The sequence below is a fragment of the Sorex fumeus genome, unplaced genomic scaffold (assembly GCF_029834395.1).
Source record: "Sorex fumeus unplaced genomic scaffold, SorFum_2.1 ptg000129l, whole genome shotgun sequence".
NCBI classification, from domain to species: Eukaryota; Metazoa; Chordata; class Mammalia; order Eulipotyphla; family Soricidae; genus Sorex; species Sorex fumeus.
This window is the reverse complement of record NW_026606186.1, coordinates 7,569,567-7,580,977: the sequence shown is the minus strand read 5'-3', so window position 1 is coordinate 7,580,977 and position 11,411 is coordinate 7,569,567. Positions and strand designations below refer to the sequence as shown.

The following is an 11,411-nucleotide window of genomic DNA, read 5'->3' as shown; positions in this document are numbered from 1 at the left end:
ATAATTAGGCTGAAAAACTTGAAGCAATAAAGTGATTGCCAATCAAAAACTTCATGACAGCACTTAGAAAGATGGTTCTCAAGCGGGCCCAGTAACGTCTCCATCGTGAGTAACAGGTTGTTACTGTGTTTGGCATATCAAATACATCATGGGGAGCTTGCCAGGCTCTGCCGTGTGGGCTCGATGCTCTCGGTAGCTTGCCGGGCTCTCCGAGAGGGGCGGAGGAACCGAACTCGGGTCCGCCGTGTTGGCTACATGCAAACCAAAAGCCCTACCTACTGCGCTATCGTTCCAGACCAGAAAGATGGTTAAGATGTGAAAGCAACCTAGGTGTCTAAGAACAGATAAATGGATGATAAAGATGTTTCAGGAACACAGGAATACTATAAAACTATAATGAACAATGACATCATGAAAATCACTGCAATATGGATGGAACTGGAAGACATCATATTAACTGAAGTAAGCCAGAAGAACAAACACAGGATAATCTCACTTATATGTGGTATATAGAATAATTGAATGAGGGAATGCAATGTTTAAAAGTGGGAGCACCTAGATCATTCTTGGCCCGAGTATGAGGAGAGAAGGAAAGAGAAGGAAAGAAATTAGGGGGATGGGGAAGAGACTGATGGGAAGCAAACAGGAAGCAGCAGTCAAGGAGGTCCAAGTACATTGAACAACACTGAAAACGAGATCCAAATTTCAACAACTTAACTAAAAATGTGCCTGTCAAGGTGGCAGGCTGAGGATGGGGGTGGGTGGGAGAAAACTCGGGAATTTTGGTGGAGAGTAAAAGACATGAGTGGTGGGATTGGTGTTGTAACATAGTATGTCTAAAACTGAATATCTTTGTAAATCATGGTGTTTTAATAAGACAAAAATGAAAATAAACATATGACTTATAAACGTGAAAGACAAACGTTCATACTTCTTGCAAGAGGAATAGCCAGCATCTGAATCTATTAACACTGACTCCAAATTCTGGAGTAACATTCCCATAATGTTACTCTTGCACCTAGATACAGACATCCTTCAAGTTTAGAAGCTCAAAGGTCACAGGTCACCGCATCTCCTTCCAGGTAGGCTTGCATGTACTTTGCATGGATATTCACAGGAATGTACACACAGATATCACACAGATGTATACATACGTGGTTCACATTCGTGTGCATGAACACACATCCATCTTGCCACTGCCTTCCCTTCCCAGGTGTAAGGGCTTGTACCTCAAGGAACAGGTTCCCAGAGGGCTCCTGGACAATGCTCACTTAAGTAAAAACCTCTCTTGGGAAGACCACTAGACCCATCCCTCCAGGGATCTGCTGCAGGGAGGACAGCCCTTGGGTCTCAATTTCTATCACCAATTCCCACTGTAGTTGAGAGAAGAGTCAGCACATTGCAGAGGCTTGATCTGCACTTCAACCAGCTTCTCTCCTCACAGACACACCCTAGCAGGCCCTCGAGCCTGATCAGTACCCTGAACATAGGGTCTCTTCTCTTGGACCCACGGGTACGCAGTATACAGGTTTAGGTTTGAGGATCTTTGGGAACAGAAGCTGTTGGGTCAGCTCTCTCTCTCTCTCTCTCTCTCTCTCTCTCTCTCTCTCTCTCTCTCTCTCTCTCCTCTCTCCTCTCTTTCTCATACTCTGTCACTCTCTCCTATTGATAATATATTTGTAAAATCTATTCCTGGAGGTCAGCAGACACTGTCCTGAAGGGCACAGCTCACATCCTGTCACCTAAGAGCCATCAAGTTACTCTTGCAGGAAGCAGCCAGTCCTCAGGGAAACAATTGACAAGAAGGTAGGCTGAGGCAGGAGTTAATAGCACTCACTCTGAATCTGGATTCCACCAATAGATAGTTGTGATCTCAGAGAAGTCAGTTAAATTGCCTGTACCTCATACTTACTATTCTCACATAGGGCGCTGTAAAGACTATTATTAGTCAATGGAAGTTCTTACAGCAGTGCCTGACATTGCAAGCACTATGTAAGTACTATTATGTTACCTTGATTCAAAGTCATGGAAGGGTTTACAATTAAGTGGGTATGTCCCTCCTAATAGTCATCTGGGGGTTGTATTGTCAGATTAGCAGAGAACAACACAGAATTTAAATTTTTTCATGGCAATTTTCACTTGACACACCACTGATTCACAAGAGATAACAAAGGTGTGTTATTGTTCACAAGGGGTTTTCACTGGGCATATTTTAGCACTTTGCTCTAACTAACTGAGTTATGGGGTGACAAATGGGCATATTTTCAATGTCTTCTTGTCTTGGAATTACAAAGAGCAGCTGAGGAGGGCTAAGTAAGTTTCTCATGTGAAATGTAAGAACTGAACAGAAGAGACAATTCAGCTCTAAAGAAACAAGATAATCACAAAGACTGACATGAAAACTTCCAATGGAGAAACTTGAGTAAGTACAGAAATTGTCTACATATTTTGTCTGTCAACAATGGTAACAAAAGTACCTTAACAAAGGTACCTTTTAAGATGGGATAGTGAAGTTTAGAAGGCTTCCAAGGCCTCCATGTCACTGATGGTTCTTCCCAAACACTGAAGACAAGCTTCACTAAACATTACTCATCTACCTTATTTTTACCAATATAACTAACTGCAGAAAAGTCAAGTAACGACTCTAACTCAATGGTCAGTTATAGAATAACTTCCATTACATACCACGTAAAAATGTGTTTGTATTCTTTACATAAATTATTGTAAAATTTTGTGCTCACTTCGGCAGCACATATATTAAAATCAGAACGATACAGAGAAGATTAGCATGGCCCCTGCACAAGGATGACACGCAAATTCGTGAAGAGTTCCATATTTTTAAAATTTATAAGTCTATAACTGTACCTCATGGTGTTTCACTAATAAAAAATTTTTAAAAATTATTGTGAAATTTTGTATGTAATTCATACCAAAGTTATGAAGGCACACAATCCAATCACATTTTTTAATTGCATGCTTGAAAGAAATTAAGTGCACTAATATTTTTACCCTTAAATTGGCTCAAAACCTCATGTTTCTCATTAATCATTACAAAACATTAATGAAGCATCACCCTATCTCCACTTTATATGGGTCATGCAGAAAAAGAGAAATAGATAACATCAAAACCTCAGGGTAAACCACAAGATATGTAATAACCTGGCATAAGCTTGTATTTTCCTTGTTCAGTATGATCAAACTGACAAACAGTTATTGCATATAGAGGAAGTCATTTTCATTTGAGACTCTTGAATTGACAACGGGCTGGAGTGATAGCACAGCAGTAGGGTGTTCACCTTACAAGTGGCCAACATGGCCGACCCGAGTTCGATTCCTCCACCCCTCTCGGAGAGCCCGGCAAGCTACCGAGAGTATTTGATATGCCAAGCACAGTAACAACAAAGTCTCCAATGGAGACGTTACTGGGCCCGCTCGAGCAAATCGACGATCAACGGGAGGGCTTTGAATTGACAACAGTTAAAAAAAACATTAAATCTTTCCGTTGTAACTTTACAAATTATTCAGAAATTGTCAAATGAGCATTCCTCCAATTATCTGTGCAGATTTAGTCTACAAACATTCCAGACTCTGTAAATCTTCTTTCTCTACTTTTCCAGTTTTATTGTGGTGTGATAAGCATTATATATTAACATGTACTAAAAAAGTAGATGTTATACATGCGATTTTATGAGAAGACAAAATCCCACTCTTAGAATATATCAACTCTCATTAAGACAGAAAATGGAAGGAGAATATGTGGCATAAATCATCTCCATGTGATTGATGGGTATACTGAACTGACGACAAGGATATTAAAAAATATGTAATTCATCTCAATGGGAATGGGCTAAACATGGCCATTGATATATCACTTAGTTATTGGGGAGGGGGCTGGGGTTTCCAAACTCAAGACAAAGGGAATCACATCTCATCACCTGGGAAACTAATATTCCAGCAATGAGTCTAAAATCTACTTGTGTTGAAATGTAAACCGTATAAAAATATGCAAGAAACTGACCACAACTTAGCTCTAATTAGCTCAAACTTAACTCTGAAAGATAAATACAAATAGATAAAACACACACCACAAAAATACAATGTCCACTGGATGAATTTTTCTTATAAAAATGGAATTCTTCAAGGCTGAAGCAATAGCACAATGGGTAGGGTGTTTGCCTTGCACACAGCAGACCCAGGTTTGATTCCCAGCATCCCATATGGTCCCTGAATTACTCAGGAGTAATTTGTGAGTGCAGAGCCAGGAGTAACCCCTGTGCATCACTAGGTGTGACCCAAAAAAACAAAAAATATTGCAATTCTTCTATCTCCTACATGTCAGACTGTAGTATAATGTCAGACTGTAGTATATGGCTTAGTGATGAAAAACTACCACTCTGCCATCCAAATGCCTGGATTAAAATTCCAGCTCTATCATCTATTAGCTATGGTATCTAATAAATTATTGGATTTTGCTAAAAATTTTTTAATCCGTAGAATATTAGCCATTAACAATAATGCCCAGCTTTCAGGACATAGAGAAGATAAAATGATAAAGGGGACACAGAACACTTTGTCCAGTATGTGATATATCTTAAGTACTAGTAACTATTGCTTAACACTAGACATCTTATTTCTTTAGATACTGCATGTTATTAACTCATAAGAGAGTAAGATGCATTTGCTTAATGATTTGTCTATTTGTGGCTATATAGGTTGTTTTGTCTGGTGATTTTGTTTGCATTTGCTGTTTGGCATTATAAGCAGAGTTAAAATAAAAATGTGTGCATATATTTGCACTAAGTATATGACTATTACTTTATCAAGGCAATATTAGTTCACAACAACGTAGTATGAATCTTCATAAATTTTCCCATTTTCTAATAACCCTCCACCAATGTCCAGTGACCTCCCTTCTACCACACATTCCACCCACTCTCACCATCTTCCCAACTGAAATTCATCATTTTGTTGTTAGAGTCCAAGAGTTGGTCTTATTTTGATTTCTTTACTTATATGTCACTGTTTTTATCCAATAACTATTCCTATTTTGATAAATAATTTGTGCATGTAATAAATATTTGTGTTTGATTTCTTTATTCATAGATGAATGGAATAGGATATTTATCTCTCTAATTTATATTCAAATTCCATCCAAAATGGTACAATTGGCCATATTTGATTATTTTTATACCTGAGTAGTAGTTCATTGAGAATATATACATCTTTATCAATGGACACTTAAGAATTATTTTTTATGCCTTCACTATTGTGAATAAAGCTGCAAGGAATCTATGTGTGCTAGAATTAGTTTTTTCATAATTTTTATATAGATATCTAAAAGAAAAATTGTTATTAATTCTACTTAAATTTTTTTTTTGGAATCTCCATTGTTTTCCACCAAGTTGCACTAATTGTATTTCCAAATACCAGGTTGCACTAATTGTATTTCCAAATTCCTTTTTCTCTACACTTTCACTAAGACCATTGTCTCTTGCTTTTTTGATGCAGACCACTCTCACAATTGTGAAATGGATGACACTTCACTCTAGTTTTAATTTGAATTTTAGAAAAATATTTGATGAGCACTTTTTCTGTGCCAGCTGGACCATCTGTATGGCTTATTTGGAGAAATATCTATTCAGAAAAATTGCACAGTCTTAATTAGGTCATTTGGATTTTGTTGTCAAGTTGTAATAATTCTTTATATATTTTGCATCTTAATCATTGTTGAGTGTATATGTTAAAATAGCTTCTTCCAATCAACCTTTCTTATTTGTGGTCTTCTATGAGACAGGCCAATCTTTTGCTTTTGTCTCCTTTGTCATTGAAGTTTAATCCCAGAAGAGAATCTCAAAGTTGATATGAAGAAGCATATCTCTGATGTTCTCTTCTCAATGTTTTAATGTTTCATGTACATTTAAGTCTTTAATATATTTTGAATTAATTTTGTGCATGTTGTAAGGTAATGACTTCTTTTCATTCCCTTTCCTCTGTCCAATTTTCTCGACATAATTTGTTGATGCTTCCAATCATTGTTTTTATCATAAATTAATTATTCATATACATGTAAATCCATTTCTAGGTTCTCGACTCTATTCCATTGATCTGTGTAAATGTTTTAGCCTAACATCGTACTATTTTGGAACATAGTTCTTCATTATTAAATAGTATGTTTATTTATGTAATTATTGGATCATGAGATATATTTTTATAGTTATAATAGACTATCTAATAGTCCATACTGATTAACCACTCCTTGCCAGTGTATGTGTGGATCTTTTTCCTTTCAGATGTTGTCAACAAAACTGGTAGCTAATTTAATGTGTAAAAAACATTTTGAAATTTCTGATTATTAACATTTCGAGGGTTTCTCATATGTTTCTTCGGTAAATGTATTGTAATATTTTATTTTTGTGTATTAAGCCTTACTTTTGGTCACTTTTAGTGTTTTTTTTTACATTTTTAGTATTTTGCCATGCTTTTCTCTATTTTTAATTTCATGCTTGGGCTGGAATCCCAATTGAGATAATAGAAATATGCTACTTTATTTTAGATAACCCTAACTTAAGTTTGGTATCTTTCACTTGCGCTCACTTTTTTTTTTAATTGAATCTTCGTAAGCTATAGTTACAAAGCTTTTATGTTTTAGTTTCAGTCATGCATACAATAATCAAAGACCCATCCCTCCACCAGTGTATATTTTCCACCACCAATGTCCCCAGTAACCCTCCCACCACATTCCACACCTCCCCCGGCCTCTATGAAAGACAATTTCCCTCTTACTCTCTACTTTGGAGCATCATGGTTTGCAGTGCAGATACTGAGAGGCCATCATGTTTGGCCCTTTGTCTACTTTCAGCACACGCCTCCCATCCCGAGTGGTTCCTCCAACTATCATTGACTTAGTGATCCCTTCTCTATCCCAGCTGCTTTCTCTCCCCGTTTATGAGGCAGGCTTCTAACCAACTTCCTGACCCTTGTCTCTACTGTCCTTAGTCGTTAGTCTCATATTATGTTATTTTATATTCCACAAACAAGTGTGGTCATTCTATGTCTGTCCCTCTCTTTCTGACTCATTTCACTTAGCATGATAATCTCCATGAAAATCCACTTATAACCAAATTTTATGACTTCATCTTTCCTAACAGCTACATAACATTCCAATGTGTAGATGTACCAACGTTTCTCTAACCTGTCATTCATTCTTGGGCACTTGGATTTTTTCCAGGTTCTGGCTATTATGAATAGTGCTGCAATGAACATACAGGTGTAGATGTCATTTCTACTGTACTTTTTTTCACCCCCGGGATATATTCCCAGAAGTGGTATTGCTAGGTCATCTGGAAGCTCAATTTCTAGTTTTTTAAGGAATGCCCACATTGTTTCCAGAATGGTTGGACCAGTTGGCCACCAACAATAAAAAAAAAAGAGTCCCTTTCTCCCCACATCCATGGCAGCACTAGTCGTATACTTGTTCTTTTTGATGTGTGCCAGTCTCTGTGGTCTGAGATGATATCCCGCTGTTGTTTTGATTTGCATCTCCTTGATGATTAGTGATATAGAGCATTTTTTTCATATGCCTTTTGACCATTTTTATTTATTTTTTGAGGAAGTTTCTCTTTATTTCTTCTCCCCATTTTTAAACTCTTCACTTCCCTATATTGATATTGTCAGATGAGCAGGGATCATATACACTAGCTTGTGGTGTCACAGTTCAGCTGTGGTGCTAAACAGGATTCTCATTCGTTTACCTGTGCTACTTCCACACATGCTTACCAGGAGTTACACTCTTTAGTTGTGGTACCCTCACACGTTCTTTAATTCTTAGTGGGATCACAACTTTAGTCTGTGCTTATACATGTGCTCACCAATGGGTCTTGCTCCTGCTTTGGTGATTTCATACCTTTTGGTTGCAATTCTTCTTAGGTTACACCCTTTATGAGCAATACCTACACATAGATTGCTATGATGCATCTGGAAATTGTTAGCAGTGCCGAGACCACAAACAGTAGTGCTGCAACATAAACAGCAGGCTCCACTTCATACTAGTAGGCACTAGGAATCAAACTCAAGACCTCATGTTTGGCCAAACTTTTGCCTTCAAATCAGTTAATGCCCCATTTGTTCTTACTCTCTGATCACGTAACATGGGTTTATTTCTATGTGAGTGTGAGATATAATCATCTTACTTTTTCCAAATTGTCAGCCAATTGCCACTTCTCACAAATCTAGTATTCCATCTTTTCTCCATTGCTATAAATTAAACCATTCTGATACATTATACTCTATATAGATCAAGTCCTACTTACATATAGAAACATAAGTATACAGAAATCTTTCTTTTGAACCAGTAATTTGTGACTTTTGTATGTATTATCATTATTTTATTGTCTTCAACTAACATCTGTATTTTCAATGGAAAGGTTTCAGTCATTATTTTAGTTGTTTAAAATCTTGCCTCAGCCATTTACTATTCTCAATGAAATGTAATGATCTTTTTAAGAACAAGAACATTTTCATGAAATGTTATTATAAGCACAGTGAATTTTGTTAATTTGAAAAGAATTGATATCTTTCTAACTTTATTAGCTACATTTGACACACATATGTCAAATGTAGAAACATGATAACTTGATACACTTAATGTATAAAAAATAATTATTATTATGAGAGATGATACGGGTTTTTAACAGTATATTCTTAATCACATACGAATGCAGAAATAAGCACTGTATACATTAAAATTTTACATGTTGGTGGGGCTGGAGGGATAGCACAGTGGGTAGGGCGTTTGCCTTGCATGCAGCCAACATGGCCAACACAGGTTTGATTCCCAGCACCCCATATGGTCGGTCCCCTGAGCACCGCTAGGAGCTATTCCTGAGTGCATGAGCCAGGATTAACCCCTGAGCATCACTGGGTGTGATCCAAAAAGCAAAAAAAAAAAAAGTTTACACGGTGAATTATAAATAAAATAAATGTTATTAGTAAAATTAATATATTATATAATATTGTTAACTTTATTAATCATGCTATACATTCACTCCCCAAAGTTTATTTATCTAAAAACAGGAATATTGCACCATTTGGCAGATACCATCTATTTCAACCACCACCCAACTCTCAACAACCACTGTGCTACTTTTTGTGAGTTGCATTTTTCAATAGAAAGAGTCCTGGGATTTGAGAGGTTTTGTACTAAAGAAAAAAATGTCAGAAAGAGAAAGACAAATATCATATGATATCACAGATAAGTGAAATATTTATTTTTTTAGTTTTTGGGCCACACCCAGCTGTACTCAGGGGTTACTGCTGACTCTGCACTCAGGTGTCACTCATGGAGATGCCTGAGGGACAATATGGGATGCCAGGGATAAAACCTGGCATCAAGACTGGGTCAGCCACGTGTAAGACAAGCACCTTGCCCACTGTACTATCTCTCTGACCTCATATGTATGGGATCTAAAAGCTGATATTTTAAGTATTGAATATTCATTCTTTAAGAATAAAACTTCTCAATTTTTAACTGATTGTTGTTTTATATTATAGTTAGCACAGCACTGTAGCACTGTCTTCTCATTGTTCATCTATTTGCTAAAGTGGGCACCAGTAACATCTTCATTGTGAGATTTGTTACTGTTTTGAGCATATTGAATACATCACGAGTAGCTTCCCAGGCTTTGCTGTGAAGGCAGGATACTCTAAGTGACTTGCTGGGATCTTCGAGAGGGATGGAGGGATCAAACTCTGGTCAACCACATGCAAGGCAAATGTCTTACCTGCTGTGCTCCAGTTGATTCAAATAATTCTTTTATGGTTATTTTTCTTTCCTCTCTGACATGTTCCAAAGTATTATATAAATTTCTTTTTCTTTTGTCTTTGTCAATTAAAAAAAATTCTCCATTAAATTAGGAAGGGGCATGTCCAGCTGTACTCAAGTCTTACTCCTGACTCTTGGCTCAGGGTTAATTCCACATGTGGTGCTGGGTATTCAAACCAGGGTAAGCCACATGCAAGAAAAGTGTCTTACTTCCTGTGTCATTCCCTTAGCTCCTCCATTAAAATTTTTAGTTTTTTCCATTAAAAAAATTAATAGAGGGGTCTGAGAGATAGTAAGAGGTAGAGAGAGTACTTGCCTCACCTGTGATAGACTGTGGTTGAATCCTGGCATTCCCACTCCCCACCAGGAATGAACCCTGAGCACAGAGTCAGGAGTACGCCCTGAGCAGTAAACTTTAATTGGGGTGGATAAGAAACAAAACAGCTGAAAAATTCAAATAGGGTGAAGTATTATAGCTTTTACAAGGTTTAAACAATTTAACAATTTTCATGACTAACTGGATGCTTTTAGATAACAAATAGCTTACAATTATCATAATTTTATCTTTTTAAATGTTATGGTTTCTAATTCTTTATTTTTCCAGTAGATCAATTACCATACTAGCAATGTATCTTAATAGAGATAATAGAAATCACACTTTCCCTGTCTCATCCATGAGACTAGAAACAATGTCTCTCTTAAACGTAAAGTTTAATCTTTTTGTAATTTTGAGATGTTTAGAATGCAGACTGTCAGTTTTAATGAGAAAAAAATTAATGTATCTAAAGAATTCATCTCAGTAGCATTGGCTATTCCTGAAGTGCTTCTATTAAAAATGGCATCCCTCAAGCAGAATTCAAAATTAAGATTACAAGGGGCTGGAGTGATGATACAGCAAGGTCTTGCATGTGGACAACCAAGGTTCAATCTCCCACACCACCATATGGTCCCTCAAGACCCCCAGGAAAGAGCTCTTAGCACTTAGCCAGAAGTAAGTCCTGAGCACTGAGAGGTGTGGCCCCAAAACAAATAAACAAAGACTACAGATCATTTTAGCAAAATAAAAATGCCTACATAAACTTTAAGGAGGTTTGTCTAGCCAGGAAATCTCATCAAATCCTTCAAATACCAAGAAAGTGATTAAATCATGATTTTTATTTTCTGTCTCCATTACGACTGCCACCTCAGGACTCACGTGTGACGCCCTCTTCCATGAAAGCAGCCAGACTAAAGGTGGGACCCAAATATCCCTTTTCCCAGGACAAGCGGAGAAAGAGGCAAAGGAATTTATTGAAAAGGCAACAAAAGAAGAATCTCTATGAAGATTACTGAGAAGAATTCAGAGGAACTAGGCAAGGTACAAATCCTTAGAACACAGGTGAAAACTTTAGTATAATGTCTTTTAAAAAGGAAACTTGGAATTTTTTCACTCACCCTTCACTAAGTTTTATTTTCTGCTTCCTGCAGTGTCTTGAAAATATTGTTTTAAGTTCTTTTTGAAATGCCAGATTTGTTTGTTTTTATAGGTGCAAAGTGAGGAAAGAAGTGTGCCTCTCACTGCTTCTCCAAACCCTGCCAAGAATCTAACGCT

At 37.0% G+C, this 11,411-nt stretch overlaps 1 non-coding gene across 1 annotated transcript; it reads left to right on the top strand.

Moving 5' to 3' along the window:
- Positions 1-2,733: 2,733 nt before the first annotated feature.
- On the top strand, positions 2,734-2,840 carry LOC130045851 (U6 spliceosomal RNA). Its single transcript, XR_008795621.1, has one exon. It is a non-coding gene; the product is annotated as a U6 spliceosomal RNA (small nuclear RNA).
- The last annotated feature ends 8,571 nt before the right edge of the window (positions 2,841-11,411 follow it).